Genomic DNA, 18,822 nt, shown 5'->3' on the forward strand with positions numbered 1-18,822 from the left:
CCCATTTCCACAGGAACGTTTAACCTTGGGCCCTTTGACCTCTTCTGGAGGCCCATGCACACTTTCAAGTTAGATACAAAAGTTATGTCCATTCACCAGTAAGATGGTCCCATACCTGAAGATTCTCAGAGAAGCTGGAAGAAAACCCAGGTGGCCTGGTGCCCCAGACTGTCCAAAAAGAATAAGTTCCACATGGGTGAATCCCAACTTCTTTTTCAGAGACAGAAAACAAATACCAGTTCTTCCCAGGCTTTATTTAAGTCATACCTTTAGACATCTTCCTTCGTGTGTTTATTTAACAAATGTCTATTACTTGGTAAGTATGGGTCATATATTTGTCCTAAAAGCATTTTTCAAGGCACTAGAAGATTGCAACAGTGAAGACAGTTTCACATCTTAGAGCTTAACTTCTGGTATGGGAAACAACAGAGACCATAAGACCACAGATTGTGATAATAAGTAAAAAGTGGCAATATGACAGAGAGTAGCAAGGTGCTGAGCTGGAGACATGGTGGTCAAGGGTGGCCTCTGAGGAGATGGCCTATGAGCTGAGATATGATAAGACACCAGTTAGAGAGGGCAACAGGAAAAGCAAACAAAGTTTAAAACAGAAATGAGTTTGGTATGTTCAAGAAAATGAAAGCCCAGGGTGGTTGCCACAGAGAGGGCAGGAAGGACTATGGTAAGACACAGTCAGAGGGTTCTTCCCTGGACCTTCCAGGACTGGCTCCTTCTCCTCCATACTCCCTAGCTTCTCTATTATTCCCTGTCATGCCCTATCATGTTGCCCAGTGTATTTCCTTCATAGCCCTTGCTACTTTTTATTATGACAACAGAGACTATGTTATTTGTATCCCAGCAGCTAAAACAATAACTGACCCTGGATGGAAACTAAATAAATATGTGTGAGCTATATGAATCTATTCATCACAATACCAACCATGTAGGAGACTAAATGGTTACACTGGCAAACAAGATCAAAACACTGGTGTCTTTAGGGAGCTTTAATGTCTGTGGAAAAAGTGAATTACAAGCTATGTGGGCAAACTGTGCAGAATTGAATGATTTATACAGCATGTGCTGCAAGGAACCATTCAACAATTCCCTTGATCATTTCTTTAATCTTGCATTTATATTTCAGTTCAGTTTCACAAGTATTGAAACAAGTATTAATATATATACATGCCAAGCTATTATGTAGACCAATGATGTATAGCAATCAAGACAGACACCAAGTACCTGTGGAACTTAGTCAACTGCCAAGCTGTCCATCACAGTTGCCTCTAGTCACTCGTGACCCTTGAGTTCTTGATACATAGCTGGTCCTAACTGCAATGTGAACTTCAAAGCCTTAGAGCAAAAGAAGAATGAAAAAAAATCTCATTACTAATTTTTAAGTATTGATTTTATATTGAAATGATAATGTTTCACACATATTGTTAAATAAGATCTATTGTTTAAATTAATTTTCCCTTCTTTCTAACCTGACTTTGATAAAATGTTCAATTACATATGAGGCATGATTTATATTTCTATTAGACAGTGCTGATCTACTGGGAGCTTAATGCTAGTTGAATAAACAAATGAAATCTTGTTATAGATGCTAAAATAGACATTTTGGTTTTAGTGTACTTAACAGCACATATTATATAGAAGAAGTAAATTTACCAAGAAAATAAGTCAGGCAACTCTTAAACCTTTCACACAATGAAGGTATAAAAGGGTGATTAGGGAGGATTTCTTCAAGGAGAGCTAAGCTGTGAATCTCTCCCTCAAATTTCCAGACAAAAGAAAGAGGCTTTGAGGAAGCCAATGGGTGAGTTTAAAATGTGACACCAGTGGTTCAGTGGGCTTGTGTCTCGATCTCCATTGGGAAATCCCTTACCCATAAGGGCAAGAGATAAGTCCACTAATCATTACTTGGCTGAACTTCTTCGTTAGGAACCTTCCTCCCCCAGAATTTATCAAGGTAAAAAACATGTGAATGTTCTATGTGGCACAGATGTGGGCCAAGCAAGAGAGGTTGCAGGATCACTTAGGTCCTTTCTAGGAGGGAAAAACAGATGAGACAAAGAGCTCAGCAACGGGAAGCCAAGCTCTGTGGTTTAAACATGTCCCCCTCCAAGATTCATGTGTTGAAACTTAAGGGCCAGTGTGAGGCCTGTTTGAGGTAATTAGGTCATGAGAGCTCCTCCCTCCTGAGAGGGATTAGGTGCCCTCCTAAAGGGCTTGACCAAGAGAGGTCACCCGCTTGCCCTTCTATCACAAGAGGACACAGTATTCCCTACTCCATAGTAAGTAGCACTCAAGCTGCCATTAAGTGGGCTCATTTCTTGTCCTCTTTGGTAAGGGATTTGCAGGTGGGGATTCAGACACAAGCCCAACCTGCCCCCTGAACCATAGGTGCCCTCTGGTCCTCCCTAGACAGCGAACCTGCCAGCACCTTGATCTTGGACTTATCAGCCACTGGAACTGAGAGAAATAAATTTCTGTTCTTTGTAAATTACCTAGTGTCAGGAATTTTGTTATAGCAGCACAAACAGCCTAAGACATTGAGGGTATTGTTAGATTCCCAAGAACAAAGGAAAAGCAAAGAACAGCCAAAAGAGAGGTATATTTGACTCCCATGTTTTTTCATGGAGGAATAGAGTCTCAGTGATGAAGGTAAGTTCTCTGACTCTTTGAAAGTGTCCCATGAGAGGACACATCACTTAATCACAGAAGAATCAGACCAGTAACAATTTTCTTACTATCTTTTTCCTCTCCTCCTTCTCATGTCCCAAATCCAGAAGGATCAGAAAACAATTCTCCAGCTGAGGGTTCAGGTGTAGAGAAATTGAAGAAACCACAGAAATAGAAGAAACCACAGAAAAAAATAGAAGAAGGTGACTATGTTTCCATTCCCCAACAATAGAGCTCCTGCCTGAAGTAGGCTCAGCTAAAAGAGGAGAGAAGCTGCAGCTTTAAATTAAATAAAAAATATCGATTGGATAGGACATTTGATAACTACATTGATACTGCATTTTAACAATTAAGAGGGCACATAAAAGTCTTGGCATTTGACTGAGTTTACTCAAGGGCAGGGGAAAAAAATTACCCCACAGAGAAAGTTTAAAGAAACGAGAAAACAAAAAGTAAGTTGCCTGACTTAAGGATGAAATAAGAAATATGAGATAGGCTGTAAATATGGGCAGAAAGGTGTTAATCCTGAAGCATACAGAACCTCGATGAGGCATAATATTAAAGACGAAAGTGCACGTTATCATGGTGAGAAAGTGGGTTAAGGTTATCTAAAGTCCCACAGCACCTCAGCCTCAGACCTGAGATCCCCCACCCTCATGGGAGCAGCAGTCGGTGATGACAGCCGCTACTCCTCAGGGCTCATCTGAGCTGCTGCACTAGGATGGAAACCTGAACACAGTGATGTTCTTGGTGCCAACAGACAGCAGGCAGGCAGGCAGGTCTTCCCAGGGAAAACAACAGAAACAAGAAATCCACTCAGCTGGAACAGCTCACTGAAGACCAACTATAGAACCAAAAAATGGATGAAATCTGGGGATCATTTATGTTAACTTGCATTTTCCCTAAAGCCCAGAGCCTAAGGGAAAGGATGAAGACTTCTCCATTCTTAACCAGAGCTGCCTGACTCCTAAGGAAAGTCACACTTGGATTGGACAGGAAACATGAGGTCAGGGCCTTGTTCTTTCTAAGATGTGAGTGAATAATTGAACCAATGAGCAGTGGAAACCACAAATACTGAGTCATCTTTGATGACTTCCGAGTGGTTAAGTAGGCTGATTACTAGGAGAGCCCCATGCCACTGAACCTAACCAAAGCAGAGGAGAGTCCTGGGCAAGGACAAGGGAAGCAAATATCCAGAAATTATGACATTGTAGACACATCATTATATAGGATCTTATAGATCAATGTGTATAAAACTCTTAGAACATAGTAGTTGCACAATACATAAGCAATGACCTTTTTTTTTCAGTGCTGGGGATGGAACTCAGAGGTCCTTGCACAAGCTAGGCAAGCATTATACCATTGAGCTACATTCCCAACCTTGATTTTCTTACTGCTAGGAAGTGATTCAAGTTCTGTCACTTACTCCCTGTGTAGCGTTTGCAACTTAACTTCTTTGTGCTGAAGTTTCTACTTCTGTTAAAACAGGGCCAACTATCATAAAAGATTGTTGAAGAAGACAAAGTTTGTCAAAATTGAGACTAACATCCCTACTTTTCCAACTGTTCTATTTTATGTTAACCAAGGCTCTTGGCTTCAAATTAGAGAAGCTGGTTCACATTAGCATATGAGAATCTGCTGAAGAATTAAACTAAATGGTAGAAACTGAAGGCAGCCAGGTTCCTTGGGAGAAGGATATCAAGAACCAGAAAACTAAACAGAGTGCATCTCTGTCTCTCTAAGGGTTCACATGTCCTTTCATTTCTGCGTCTCCCTCTACATCTACTTCACTTTTCTCCTTCACTTTAGACCTGTCTTTCTCTACTTCTCTACCTGAATCTCCAAAAGAGTCATCCCAGTCCCTCACACACCCATCCTGTTATGTGCATCTGTGTCTCGTACAGAGGGTTGAACAGAGGCTCTAAAAAACATACCTCTATGTTTTAATATCTAGACTCTGTGAATGTTACCTTATTTGCAGACGAAATTCAACTAAGAGTCTTAGATGAGATCATCCTGAATTACCTATAAGGTTAACCTTAAATCCGATGACCTTGTAAGAAACAGGAGAGGACACTGTCATGTAAAGAGAAGGAGACAATGTGACTAGGGAGGCAAAATTGGAATGGTATAGTCAAAGAAGCCGAGGAGCACAAACAACCACCCGAAGCTGGATCAGCAAGGAAGCGCTATTCCCTGGAGCTTCTGGAAGGAATGAACCCCACTGGCACCTGCAGTCTGAACTTCTGGTCTCCAGAACCATGACAGAATTAATTTCTGTTGTTTTAAGCCACCAGTTTATGGCCATTTATTGCAGCAGCCACAGAGAACTCATACAAGGCTTAATTCCAAATAATTTGGAAAGAATCTGGTTGGTTTAAGCTAATCCAGGTTCAATGGTAATCTGGGTCCATCTAGTCTTATCTTTTGCAAAAGAGATGAGTCACGTGGGATGGACATGCTGCCAGGTCCTCTTTCTACAGAGGAGATGTTTGTTATTCTCAAGAAAGTAGAGGTGAGCTAGGCAGGGACCCCCAAAAGCCAGCTACCATACAGGAGTTCTCATCACCCAGGTCCCAAATGACCAGACCTCTTTTTCTCCAAACCTCTTTCCTCCATCTCCACATCCTGTTCTTTCAACATTTTTTGGAACAATTCCATCTCCGATTTTCCACTCTAATGCTTTTCAAAATGCACGGCTTCTTTCCACCTCCCCTGCCACAGCTCTTCCTCCAGCCAGCACTGCCTCTTGCCTTGGTGTACCATCACTGTTCCCAAACTGTGTACTGAGACACCCCAGGGTGCTACAGAGAATTCACGGGTATGTCTCAGGACTTTTCAAATTTCTGAGAGAATCACAGCAACATCTGTCAGATACCATGCAAACCACTAGCTCAAGACAGTTCATATTAGATTATTATGCTTTTACCAATAGCATTAACTCTGTTAAAAACTGGGATTTTGCCAATTGCTATGATGAAAGGAGGTACCCCAAGAAAAATCAATATAGAACAAGAAATGAGAGTGGTGGTGTCCAACAAAAGTCCAAGGCTCAAGCAGGTGTGCAATGACCACTGTGTTCACAATTGTACATAAATATTAATAAGCTATTTGAAATGGAATATTTAATAAATGGAACTGTTGTTATTTTGTTTGGCCTTCATATGCTGTGAAACAATTACTAAGACACTAAAAATATTGCTCACCTTTCACCCTTATTTTTACCAAGAGTAGGAGATGGAGCTGACTCTTATTTTTAAAAGGAGCCATGTGTAACACATCTCTAGTGCCCTCTGGGGAAGATTTGCTGGATTCTTCTGAATAGAATGACTTTCTGAGATAATTTGCTGTGTCGCACAGATAATAAGTTCTTTGATGCTTCTTGTGGAAATGTCTAACACGTTCAAGTCAGTACAAAAAGCACGTGCTGAGCATTTATTTGACGGATAGCATTAGGATAAAAAACACAAGACCCAAGGAACAGTCTGGAGATTCTATTTCACTATTTATTAACTTTATGCCCTGATGCCAGCTACTTCACCTCTCTGAACTTTAGATTCTGTAGCTATTAAAAGGTATGCTGCAGTCATTAGAAGACGTTATTTGTGAGCCTACTACATGCTTAGTACTGTTTCATAGTGCAAGGCAGGGTTTTGACCTTTTGTATTTCCAATGTCACTCCCTAAGGAGACATTTTAGAGATTCTTGATCCTCTCATGTCCCCCAAATTTTATTACCATGTATACATTCTATGCCTGTTCATGTACCATCTGTGCTTTTTATAAGATGTTCTTATACCCTCAAGACCCAATTCCCTCCTCCCCACAGGAGACAAAGTAGACAGCATCTCTGCCTTGACAAAGCTTCCATTCTAGAGTAAGAAACTGTATAGTGAGTAAATAAAGTAAAATATCAGACAGTGGAAGTGCTGTGAAATCATAAGATAGCATACTGTTATGGAGAAGGATAATAAGGATGAGACTGAAGCCTCTCTAATGTGACCCCTATGGTGAAGTCCAGAGGCCAGAGGTCAGCTGTGCATCTATGAAGGGGAGGCTTGCAGACAAGGAAGCCCTCAATGGGGAGGTTACTTGCTGGGCAAGAGCTTGGGGAAAAGGACATAAAAGCAGAGTCCAGTATGAAGTGACACTGCCATTGTAGGACATTTTGAAGAATAACATAGCATAGAAAAACACCTTATAAATAGTCTCAATAATTGAGAGGGATTGTTATATGCAAAATGCTCCTTTTAGGCATGGAGCAGAAAGTGCCGAAGCTCTGGTCCCATGTATGAAACAGAATTGTCTTTGGAAAACAGCTAAAGAGACTGAATTCTGGGAAAGATTAACACAGTCAAAGGTATTAGATATTTAGATAGATCTAGAAGAGAGGAAAATGTTAAAAGAAATGATGCCTAGCATTTCTGAAGTGCTTCCCCGTTGTTTCTGTGCTAAGAGATTTATGTTAATTAATCCTCATAACCTCTTGGGGCTGCTCTCTTCATTTCACAACTGAGGAACAAAGACACAGAAAACACAAATGGCTTGCCCAAAACCATGCAGGTAGAAAACAGCAGGGCTTAGGTCTGACTGGCGTCTAAGGTCATCACCAAGATGACACTGCTCCCGGTTTCCCCCAGCAACACCTAGTTCTTTACAACATTCTATCTTCTACACCTGCCCCGCTATCAGTTACTTATATCCACTAAATTTGTGCAACTGGACATCAGACTTAAGCCCAACAATGAAAAGACCAATTATAAAGCGTTTATGGGGCCTAGGAGCAAAAGCTGTGGGCATGATGTTTAGCTACCCGAAGTCTTGCTTGTAGTGAGAAAATATATCTTACTTTATACCCTAAGGATCAATCAATATGTCTTTACATATGCCTGGTTGGAAGAGAATTGAAAAGCAGATTTTATTCTGTTTTAGACTTCCTAAAAATGCAAACCCAGGGACTTCCAACAGAACTACACTGCCAGTGATTAACTGTCAGGAGGGAGAAACACTTGTCAAGAGGAGACACCAGGCGCTTGCTGTGTCTGACAGCTGTGGGTGTAATTTAAAGAGCAATAGACATAAACACCCAGGGTCAGGGATTGATTCACGAAGGTGTCACAGGGCACTGGGACTGGAAGCATGTTGTAGAAAAGACCTAAGGCTGAGAGTGGGTGGAGTTAGAGGCTAGTCTGTGAAAAATCTTCCCAATCAATCATCAAGTACGTACAACTGTAGCAAGAGGATTTGGTTTTTGTCAGTGCCCAGACAAAGCAAAGTTGTCTCCTGTAAAGAAAATACTTGATGGTGCAGAATAACAACTACAGATACACTATGGTTTCTTTCCCCAAATCTTATAAGCTTCAAACCCCATGAAATCTTGACAGAGATTTAGCCACTAGATAGAGCTTACAATTATTCACACACATGTAAATATTGATGTGATATATCATAGAACAAATAATGCTGCAATAACCACAAAAACATATGACAAACACAGGAGAAGTTAGGAAGGGAAAGAACGTGGTGGGCTGGAATCATCAGGTAGACTTCTAGGGAAGTAGACCTCAAAGCAATTGTTGAAGGACAAGTAACATTCCAATCCTCTGACTGAGTCATTAAATGTTATATTCAAACCTTCCTCTAGAAAAGATTGTGCCAGCCACTGCCTGGCCACTGAAAGCCCTCAATCCCCTTTATTTATTTATTTGGCCTATTCAGCAGGTAATGAGTGAGCACTTACTCCTTGGCCGACCCTGTGAGCACGCTAGAGCTCCAGAAGGGAGAGGAAAAGGAGAGGCCAGGCCTCCAGCTTGGGGCACAACATACCTGTACACAGCTCATCTTGGTTTACTCACGATGAAGATGATGATTTCTGAGATAAAAATTAAGTTTAGATATTGGGGGATAAAAGACCAGTCGGTGACAAAGTTAAGAACATCAAGGAGAAAATGGAAATGGGCTACAACTTTAAGTTCAGAGGTGCAGTGGATCTGCTTCTTTTTTCTCTTTCTGGAAAAAATGAAGAATGATTTGTGAAATACACAGACCAGAAGACCTTAAAATTAAGGAAATGATTGATATGAGTCCGCACAATTTTTTTCTCTGTTGATTTCAATTCCTGTCATGGCGATGGAGGGAAATACGTAAGAAAACACTTGTGTGTTCATTTAAGCACAGCCCTCTCAGACACCCAGGCATTCAAGATGGTATCAACTGTGTCAAATGCCAGGAACAGAGAAGAAATTTCTCAGTTATATATTTTCCAGCCAGACTAAATGTCTATGTAACAGGGTTGTAACCATGGTTCCTGAGAAGTTCATCTCATTTATAGCTGTCACAAAGTAGGTCATCCTTACAATCCACTTGAGAAGTAATGCAGAGTGAGTGTGGATAGTTCCAGTGTAAAGGTGGAGAAACTGAGGATCATGGATTTGGCCAAATTCCAGCATTATTTAATAAGAGAGTTCAGAATGGAATTTGATGTCTATGGGTCAGAGGACCAGCCTCCTCCTTGTTCCCTTATCTTTAAATAACACTTCATGTCCAGGAAGGCCTTGAGGCCACAAGAGGACTCTAACAGCCTGATTAATGGAGCTGCTTATAACTTATTGAACACAGCCCTGCTGCACATGAGGTTCAGCACCAGATCTGTCTTCTCAGTGGAATCTAATGGGAGTCCCAAGAATTATGGCCTTCCCTCATTGACAGAATCAAAAATAGTCCCTAGGGAGAAAGTCATCAAGAATTGAGATGAAACAATGAACAAAAAGCATTCTAGAGAAAGGCTCGTGCCTGAGCTGCTCTCCACAACTGAGTTAAAGGATCCAAACCTGCTCTGACAGGGCAAATACAATGGTGAGGGGCACATTCTGCTGCGGAGGGTGTGCTCTGAGGTGTTCTGAGGGCCTGTTCTCCCTTCAGCCTGGAGGAAAAGGAACAGTGGTCATAACTGCCTTTCTGTGGTGCTTTATGGTTTACAAAGGTAGGTTCTGATAACTGTAAGTCTTTGTTAAGGGCACTGGAAGAGCCCTGAGTTATCAGAAGTTTTGTTCATTCACTCATATTCCCCCAATATTGTAGGAGTATCTATAAGTCCCCAGCACTGTACAAGGTGCTGGAAACACAAAGATTAACAAGACAGAGGCCCTGCCCCAAGGGCCATGATGTAATGGAATCTGCCCTAGACCTTGAAGCCCTGTTCTACTCCTTTACTAACCAAATCATTCTGGAGAAGGCATCTCTCCTCTTTGACCATGTGCTCTGAAATCTATAAAATGGGTCTAATAATGCCCACCTTTCCTATTCCAAAAATCCTTTGAGTTGAAGGGAAGTCATGGCATGAAAGTACTTTGTAAACTATAGAGTTCCCACCCAGCACTCTTGCCCATGCTGATACCAAGTGGGGAGGAATGTCCACAGATTCATTATCTAATGTGATAACAATGGTGCAGGAGCCAAGTCTTTAAGAGGAAGGGGGCCAGAAGATGAGCTGAGCCAAGAGTCTTCCATAGCTGACTGGGCTGAGTACCATGAGGAAACCAGAAAGTCAAGTTTTAAAGCATCCTGTTTCCCTCATCTTGCCATTGGACCAATACCGAGGCCTTGGAGAGTCCTCAGCCCCTGACCTAATTAGAAAAGCAGATGGACATATCAGAGGGGTTAATGGCAGCCAGTGATGACCCTGATATGATTTGGTCCCAGCTGCTGACCCTCTGGAGATGGTTATGACTTTGAAAATAGAAGGACTGACTTTTGATAGGGCATGAACAACAAAGTAAATCTAAAACTATGTTTGGATTTAAGAAAAATAACTCCTCTTTATAGGAATAGGGAAGAAAAAAATTAAAATTAGTAGCAACATTTCAGACTTTTAAATCAATCATTGTCTACCTGCACTAATACAGCTAGCTAGCCATGACATGGATAATACACCAAAAAGAAGCATTTCAAAATATTTAGCTGTTCTGTGAACGAGGGCAAAACTGGCAGCCTAAGAGGAAGAACAAAGTTTCAAAATCAGTGGTGACTATCTCTGAAGTCTCTGCTTTTTCCCATGGTAGCCCAGCTTCACTGAGATAATGGCTCCATATTCATAAATTTGCAAAGTAGCATTAACTTCCTGATTAATCCAGTGACTTAACCAAACTCTTGCCCGTGAGCACTCTTGAACCCACGGTTCCTGTTTCCCCACCTCTGTTACCCCTTCTCTGTTCAGCATTGAGCAGCAGATAACACAAGGGGCCCCTGGTGTAGACTGCTCCTGCATTCCTCAGCAGACTACCTACGGGAATTTCACGAATTTCTCATGTACTTTTAAACTTTAATAATGAAGATTGTGGACTTATGTGAACAAGTGGCAGATGGAATTTGAAAGCCAATTTATTTTGTTCATTGAAATTTAGGACATCCATATTACACAATCAAGCACAAGGGATGCTTTTCACATCTAATGAAATAGGCAACTGGCTACTTCATGCAAGAAAGAATTCAATTTTACATTTAAATGCCATCCCTGGAGTATGACAGGGGCTCTCGGTGTTATGAAAGTTTAAAGAAGGTGAGGTTTAGCTGGCAAATTTTTGAAAGTATTTGTGATCAAAATGAAAAAATAAATGAATGGAGAAGCCCACATCTTGATAAGGAGGAACCAGGTAAGCTGCACCAGGTTTCCTGACCCACAGAAACAATGAGATAAAAGATGTTCTTGTGTTAAGCCACTAAAAACAGAAAAATGAATAGATATTTTATTGAACACCCACATACACTTCTAGGCAAGTACATTTTCTCCTTACCTTCTTTCTTCCTCTTTTCTAACTTGACACAAACTTTGCAGCACATAGACAGGGTCTAGTCATTAGACTCTGGGCCATAGGTAGCTTTTTTTCCCATCAAAATTCACTACCTGCAGAGAGATATACAATCCTAATGAGGTTTTCACATCACTCACATGCACAGTTTCATTGAAACTTCTGGAGAAAAAAAAAAAGTTTTCTGTAAGAAAATGCTAATTTATTCTTGAAATAAACAAATTCCCATAAACTATTAAATGTAGAGTAAGGAAACTAGTATTGACCACAGTAAATGAGGGCATTTGGAGTTATCACCAGAGAAGCCTTGAATTGCACACTCAGAAATTTGAACTTTATTTTGGAGGTGATGAGGAGCCATTCTTGAAGATGGAACTGACGTTAAACCAATAGTTAGCTGATAGTACTGAAAGAACAAGGAGGAGAGGTAGGGAAGTAGAATCAGGAACACCAGATAGAAGAGTAAGATAATTATTTATGGAAAAAATAATCTAAGGTTAACGAGGGGCAGTGCAGATGAGAGAGGGAGAAAATACCAAAGCAGCTAGGGCAATGGCATCTTAGAAACTGATGACTAGTTGGATGAATGATGGGGAAGAAAGTATATGTGATTTCAGCCTCTAATCCAGAGATGAAATTAAAAGAAAACACAAATTTGAGGAAGATGGAGGAGTGGTCACACTCTTACATTAAAAAAAAAAGTTGCTTATTCTCCTGATAGAATGTGATAAAAATGGCACTTACCCTCTGTGATCTTCCTCCCACAAACCCATAACCCCATTCTAATCATGAGAAAGACAACAAACAAATTCCAAGAGAGGGGCATCCTGTAATATTCCTGACTAGTACTTGTATCTCAAAACTGCCAAGGTCAACTAGGAAAGTCTGAGAAACTGTCACATCAAGGAGGAGCCTGAGGAGACATAACCACCAACTGTCATGTGAGATCCTAGGATAGAAAAGGATGCACATTGTGTAAAAGCAAGGAAATTGTATACTAATACAATTGTATTGTATTGATACTAATTAATACTAATTGCATACTAATGTATCAATATTGTTTCATTAATTACCACAAAGGTACCACAGTAAAGTAAGATGGTAATAATTGGAGAAATGGTAGGAGTAGAGATAGAGGAAGAGGGAACTCTGTACTATCTGTTCAATTTCTCTGCAAACTAAAACTATTCAGAAAAATTAAGCTTGTTTTTTAAAAGTTTGCTTACTAAAGTTTTTAATATGTACTGACTGATCAAGTACCAGGGCACAGAGAACAAATAAGCTGTTGTTCCCTCCCCAGAATTACTCCATTGTATCTTAGAGCACATCACTGATAATGCCATCTCCTCTCCACCACCTTTCTGGAGGAGAAAGCTGATATGTAGAAAAGCATCTCATTGCCTACCCTCAAAAGCTAAAGTTTCTGGTGCCGATGTTGATGCAGAGAAGGGGCACATATGGGTGAGACAGTAAAGGGACAATGGAAGAGAAGGCTGGCCCAAGGGCAGCATGATCTTTTCAATGACTATATCGAGACTGCAAAAACACTGTGAGCTCAGACCTCTGTGCTTCTTGCATTTCATCCCCAAAACATTTACTCAACACCTGAACAGACTGGGCATGGCTAGACACAAGGGACATGAAAATGAATGTGTCACAGCTCCTACCCATAAAGGAGCTTGCAGTCTACTCTGAAAACAGAATGGCAAATAATTACATTGTAACAACAGGGATATTAAGTGTAAAACAGAATAAAAGTGTTTGGGGAGCAGTGGAAAGGGAACAATCAATTAGGGAGGTGGTCAGAGAGGGTAGCACCAAGCCGAGAGCTTTTTGAACTGGCCAATGAAAGATAAGTAATTTCTTGCCACGGTTAAGTGGGAAAGAGATTCTCCAGGCAGATGATTTAACAATTGCAAAAATATGGCAACATTCAGCAGCACCATGCTCTTGGGGCATTGGCAGCCAGAGGATCAGGCAAGAACTTATTCCCTGGGACCTGTAAGAAAGGTCCATGGAAGAGGAGAAGGGCTGGAGCTGGTAGAGGCTGCTGTAATGATTCAGGCTGTAGATGATGAAGCTCTATAATCATGAGGGAATATTAAGCACTGTCCCAAGTCTCCCACCTTCTCATTCCTCTACCAAAACATTCATACCCAAAACACTGGATTTCCATGGTCCTCTGCCCTTAGCAATGCAGGAAGCAACAGCAGCCAAAGGATGGCAGAGCCCAGGCCTCCTGTCCTGAGACAGCCTTAATGTCCTGGTTTATGCCCATTTCAGAGCTCACTGGGAATTCCACATGCACATCCACCATCTACTAGGACAGACACACACACACACACTCTTTCTCTCTTCCCCCAGTACAAGTCCACTCAATTCCAGCTGCTATAAGGAGACTATGCTCACAGCCTCTCTGGGAGCAACGTGACATAGTTTCTGACATTGAAATTGAGAAGCTGCAGATACTACTGATTAATTATCCTTTTTTTGTTTCCAGGAAGATGTGTCAAGGCCATGGACACATAGGCTCCCTCTTCCTTTGAAAATGGTGAAGACAACTTATGGCAGATAGTTTGCTCAGAAGCCAATTGGCCACATGAAACCCAGGGGATTTGGTCTTGAAGTTTCATTGCTCTTGACAAGGTACATAACTAAATGAATACAGGCTCTGCAACCAGGAGCAGTTCTTCTGTGGCTTTGCTGCTTTGTTTGGTTGGCATGGAGAAGAGGCAGGTGAAGGGCACAGACTCTGGAGCACCCAGAACTGACTGAATTCTAGCTCCACATAATACAGGAGGTAAAGTGACTTTGCCTCTCTGTTTCCCCATTTGTAAAAACAGGCATAATGACAGTAGCTATTGCAAAGGGCTTCTGTGATGATTAAACATTATACTTTATGTAATGTTAACATGCACATGGGAATCAAAGTTAGCCAGTAGGCCTGTCTTGCTGGCCTTCTTCACCGCCTCCACCCTGTGCCTCTGGGAGTTTTAATCATAGCAAAACAACATCACCCCCAAACACTGTTGTTCCTATGACTAGAGGTTAGGAACAGGGACCCATAGTGGTCAAGTGCTGGAATTCAACTGTCAAGGTTTGAATCCCAGCTTCAGAGCTTCCTTGTTTTATGGTTTGGGGGAAGTAACTTATCCTCTTTAGGCTTGGTTTCCTCGTTAGTAAAATGGAAGTAATAACAGAAACTATCTCAGAGGGTTACTGTGAGGAGTGAATGAGATTTATCAATAGGGTTGCCCATAGTTGGAGTCCATTCATTCTTGATGCTGGATAATAGCCAATGTTACAAATACACTATGATTTATTTATCCATTCTACTGTTGATAGAAAGTTGGGTTTTTTCCATTTGGAGCTATTACAAAGAGTGCTGCTATGAAAAATTCTTATCTCTTTTGGCGAACATATATATACACATTTTCTGGGTCAAGTGGAATTTCTGGGAAAACTTTAATAGATAACTGTTAACCAAAATGGTTGCTCCAATTGAAACCCCTACTAGCAGTGTAGGAGGATTCAGTTGCTCCACATCTTTACCAGTCCTGGGTATTTTCTGATGTTCTCCTTTTAGCCATTCTAGTGTCTACGAAACACTATCATAGTGTGCTTTCCATTTCCATTTCCCTGGTGTCTAACAAAGTTGAGCACCTTTCCATACATGTACTAAACATAATGTCTGGCATGTAATAAGCACTCCAAAAAGTGTTAGCCATCATCATTATTATTCTCTGGTCACTGAAATATGATTTTCAAGTAGGGACACAGGCAGAGAATTCTTGGAGTTTTCAAGATTTTATATTTTTTGTGGTGCTTAGGTTCAAACCCAGGTTTGAGCATGCTAAAAAGCATTCTACCATTGAACTACACCCCTAGTCCTAAAATTTTAGACTCTCTTGGCCACATGTACTTTTCTCCAAGCCCACTTCTTCCCTTGGCCACCTTCCCTATAGATAGCATGGCTTCTGTCTCCCACAGTCCAGACATGCTGATTAAGAGGGACTGAAAGTCAAGTGAGACTTCTGACCTTCACCGCAAACAGGTTTCCACCCCTGCTCAGATGTGTCACTTCCCAGAGACTCTAGACTCTGGTACTAAATCACGCTAAGTCTTGTCCATTTGACCCCATCTCCCTGTGGTTTGTTCCTGATGAATGGCTTTGACAATTTTCTCATTATTACGGCCTCTGGTCCGAGTCCAACTTGAATCTTTAATGCCTTCCGTTAGGAAAGATGCATTGCTTGTTTTTTTAAGATGCACACACCATTCCCCTTGCAAAGCCAGTATCCTGAGGGGGTTGTTAATGCATCAAGCCGCAGAGCTCTGAGGAAAATTCCATGATGTCCCCAAAATAAGAAGACAGTTAAGCTCTACCCTCCACCCCAGTTTGGCTCTTACAGGTTAGCTCCAGGGGGAGGAAAAAAAAATGGCATTGTATAGTTGGGGCTGGAGTTGCATCTTGCAGGTTTTCTTGGGAAAGGAAGGAAAGGAAGCAGTTTAATAATTACTTAACCAGGTCAAACATTTGTATCCATCTGTGTTTATAAAAAAATAGTTTTCATTATGTAATGTAACAGACATAATTTTATTCTCTAAGTAGCTGGGTTAGAAATTCTTAGATGAGATCTAACTCTATTGAGAAAATTTCTTGGTATACTCACATGGGACCCCTGCCCTCAGGGACATGGAGGGGTACAAATACTCTGGATAAGACTTGAAAACAATTGTGCCTATTGCAACAGAGATTGAAGGAAGGGGAAAGAAATGCAGGTGAGGATGTGCTAAAAGCTGAATAGCTGGTTAAAGGCTGTTCACTGCAATATGCAACCCCTTAAGAGTTTGAGAAAGCTGCTTATTAAATGCATAATGTAAATACATCTTTGGCAAAACAAAACCAAAAACCTGTGATGGATCTAAGCTTTGAAGGCAGGTCTTCCTGGAGTAGAACTGAGAATGCCTGAATACAGGAGATACAAAAGATGGGAAAGAAAAAAAACAAGCTTCTTGGATTTAGCAAAAATTGTGGTTGAGAGCTCTAGACTCAGCTATAATTCAAGGTGATCAACTTGTCATGGCTTGTCCTGGACCTTCCAGTGTTAGTATTCAAAGTCTTGCATCTCAGGAAACCCCTGTCCCAGGCAAACCCCAGCCAGGCTGTGCAATGGAGAGTTTCAGTTACATTTACCCAAATTACCTAGGACCAGCAAGTTCCCAGGTGACATACAAATTATAATTAAAATAGCACATACACGATTCAGCTTCCCGTACACAAACAAACACACAGACACAGACATACCCAAGCAAATGCTAAAATGTTATGTGCTTCCTGACAGGTTAAACCCCCCTCTTCATCAAGAATTTCAGCTTTTCACCATGGTTTACTTGAAATTTGCTTTCCTTTGCACACTGAGGAAAAACCACAACATTGCCAATTGCTACATAAACCCCCAAGCTCAGAAGCCTGTGCACTGGAAGACACACAATCTGATCCTGGGCCTTGAAGAGGGAGAGAGTAAGCACCAGATCAAGAGGCTCCCTCTGAGATGCCTAACCCACCTCCGTTTGCTTGTCACATGGGAGAACTATCTAAAGAAGACTTGGATCATGAATCTGGATCCACTGACCTCAGCTAGAATTGAATTATGTTTTCAATAAATTTATCTCAAACTTTTTTTATATCTTAGAAAAAATAAATTTTCATATTTATTAAATTTTCAAATGTATTAAGAATGTGATCATGGCGCGCTGGGGTTGTGGCTCAGCAGCACAGCACTCACCTAGCACATGTGTGGCACTGGGTTCAGTCCTCACCACCACATAAAAATACATGAATAAAGTAAAGGTGTTGTGTCCAAAAAACAAAACAACAACAACAACAACAAAAAAAAGATCATGGGCTGGGGGTCTAGCTCAATGGTAGAGCACTTGTGAAGCATGCACAAGGCCCTGAGTTCAATCCCCAGCACAGTGGGGGGAAAGAATATGATGTCATCTCTAAACATTCAGTCCTTACTAAATTAGAGTACACACTCCAAGGATCAGGTCAGAATTACATTTTCAAGCTAACAGGTTTAGAATAAGGCAGTATAATCTAGGTGTGTTTCAGAGCATGATGTGCTCAGATTTTAATTCCTCACTAGGGAGAAATTGGCAATATGGGCTTGGGCATCTTCCCTGTGAGTGAGGGTTATGAGAGAGAAAGGAATTGAGAATTGGACCTGAAGAACTAAGAAGATATAGAAACCAACTAAGATGATGAAAGTTGTAGGTAGAACAGGATTAGGGGAAAAGGTCAACAGTTGAGTATACAGTATATTAAGGAGTGTCTTCTCAATGGGACATGTTTGGGGTCACTGCACACAGCTGGTGTGTAAAGATGAGATGACGAGGGGAGTGACAGCAGAGAGAGAATCATCTGTATAACCATAGGAGTGCTATGCTAGCTGGCTGGCTAACGTTCCCTCCCCTACCTACGTTCAATCACTCTGTCACAGAAGCAGGCTTGGCACACCTTCAAGAGGAGGTGGTAGATACAGGACAAAAAAATTCAGACTCAGAGACAGAAGAGGGACGGGGGCTGAGCTGTGCCATTTCCAAGCTGTGTTACTCTGGACAGATCATTTAATCTCAAAGAGGCTAAGTTTTCTCCATCTGTACTAGAGATAACACGGCCTCTCTATCTGAGCTCATTTGGGCTGTTAAAATAAAAATGCGATGGACTGGGTACATACATTTACTTCCCACAGCATGCAGACTAGGAAGTCGAAGATCAAGCTCCAGCAGATTCAGTGTCTGGTGGGGACCCACACATCCTGGTTCACAGATGTCCATTTTCTCATTGTATCCTCACAGAACTGGAGCAAGGAAGCTCTCTGGAGTCCCTTTTATAAAGGCATAGTTGAGTTTATGACAGCTTCATCCTCGTAGACTAATCACTGCTTACCTCCCTCCAAGTTTCACTTTTTAATACCATCACACTGGGGCTGAGGATCTCCAGATATGAATGGGGTGCACAAACATTCAGATCATAACACTGCCTTACAGAATACCTATGAGTGTTAAGTGGGTTGAATAAAAATACTTCATAAAATACTTTATACATAATTATCATTTCTATCTCATTATACTCTATGATAATTGCAGGAAGAAAACATGTGTTTCTATTAGTTATTAGGTATAAAGTTTAGCACAGTATCTATCAATGTTTAAAATGTACTCACCATACCCTTTGAAGCAGCAGTTTCAACCTTCCCACAAGTAAAAAGATAAATATGTTAAATATTGGTAATGTATACCAGTAACAGATTAGGTAAATAAACCAT

The 18,822-nt window shown here is 41.1% G+C and overlaps 1 protein-coding gene across 1 annotated transcript in view; it reads right to left on the minus strand.

The window, feature by feature from the left end:
- Window positions 1-18,615, minus strand: part of Hydin (HYDIN axonemal central pair apparatus protein) — a 380,287-nt gene extending 361,672 nt beyond the window's left edge. The window contains exons 1-3 of the mRNA XM_048792466.1: window positions 18,232-18,615; window positions 11,474-11,583; window positions 1,240-1,350 (exon numbers count right to left, since the gene is read on the minus strand). The gene's annotated coding sequence lies outside the window, so the exon portion shown is untranslated. The remainder of the gene's footprint in view (window positions 1-1,239; window positions 1,351-11,473; window positions 11,584-18,231) is intronic.
- Between the last annotated feature and the right edge of the window lie 207 nt (window positions 18,616-18,822).

Source organism: Marmota marmota, unplaced genomic scaffold, assembly GCF_001458135.2.
Source record: "Marmota marmota marmota unplaced genomic scaffold, marMar, whole genome shotgun sequence".
Taxonomy (NCBI): domain Eukaryota; kingdom Metazoa; phylum Chordata; class Mammalia; order Rodentia; family Sciuridae; genus Marmota; species Marmota marmota.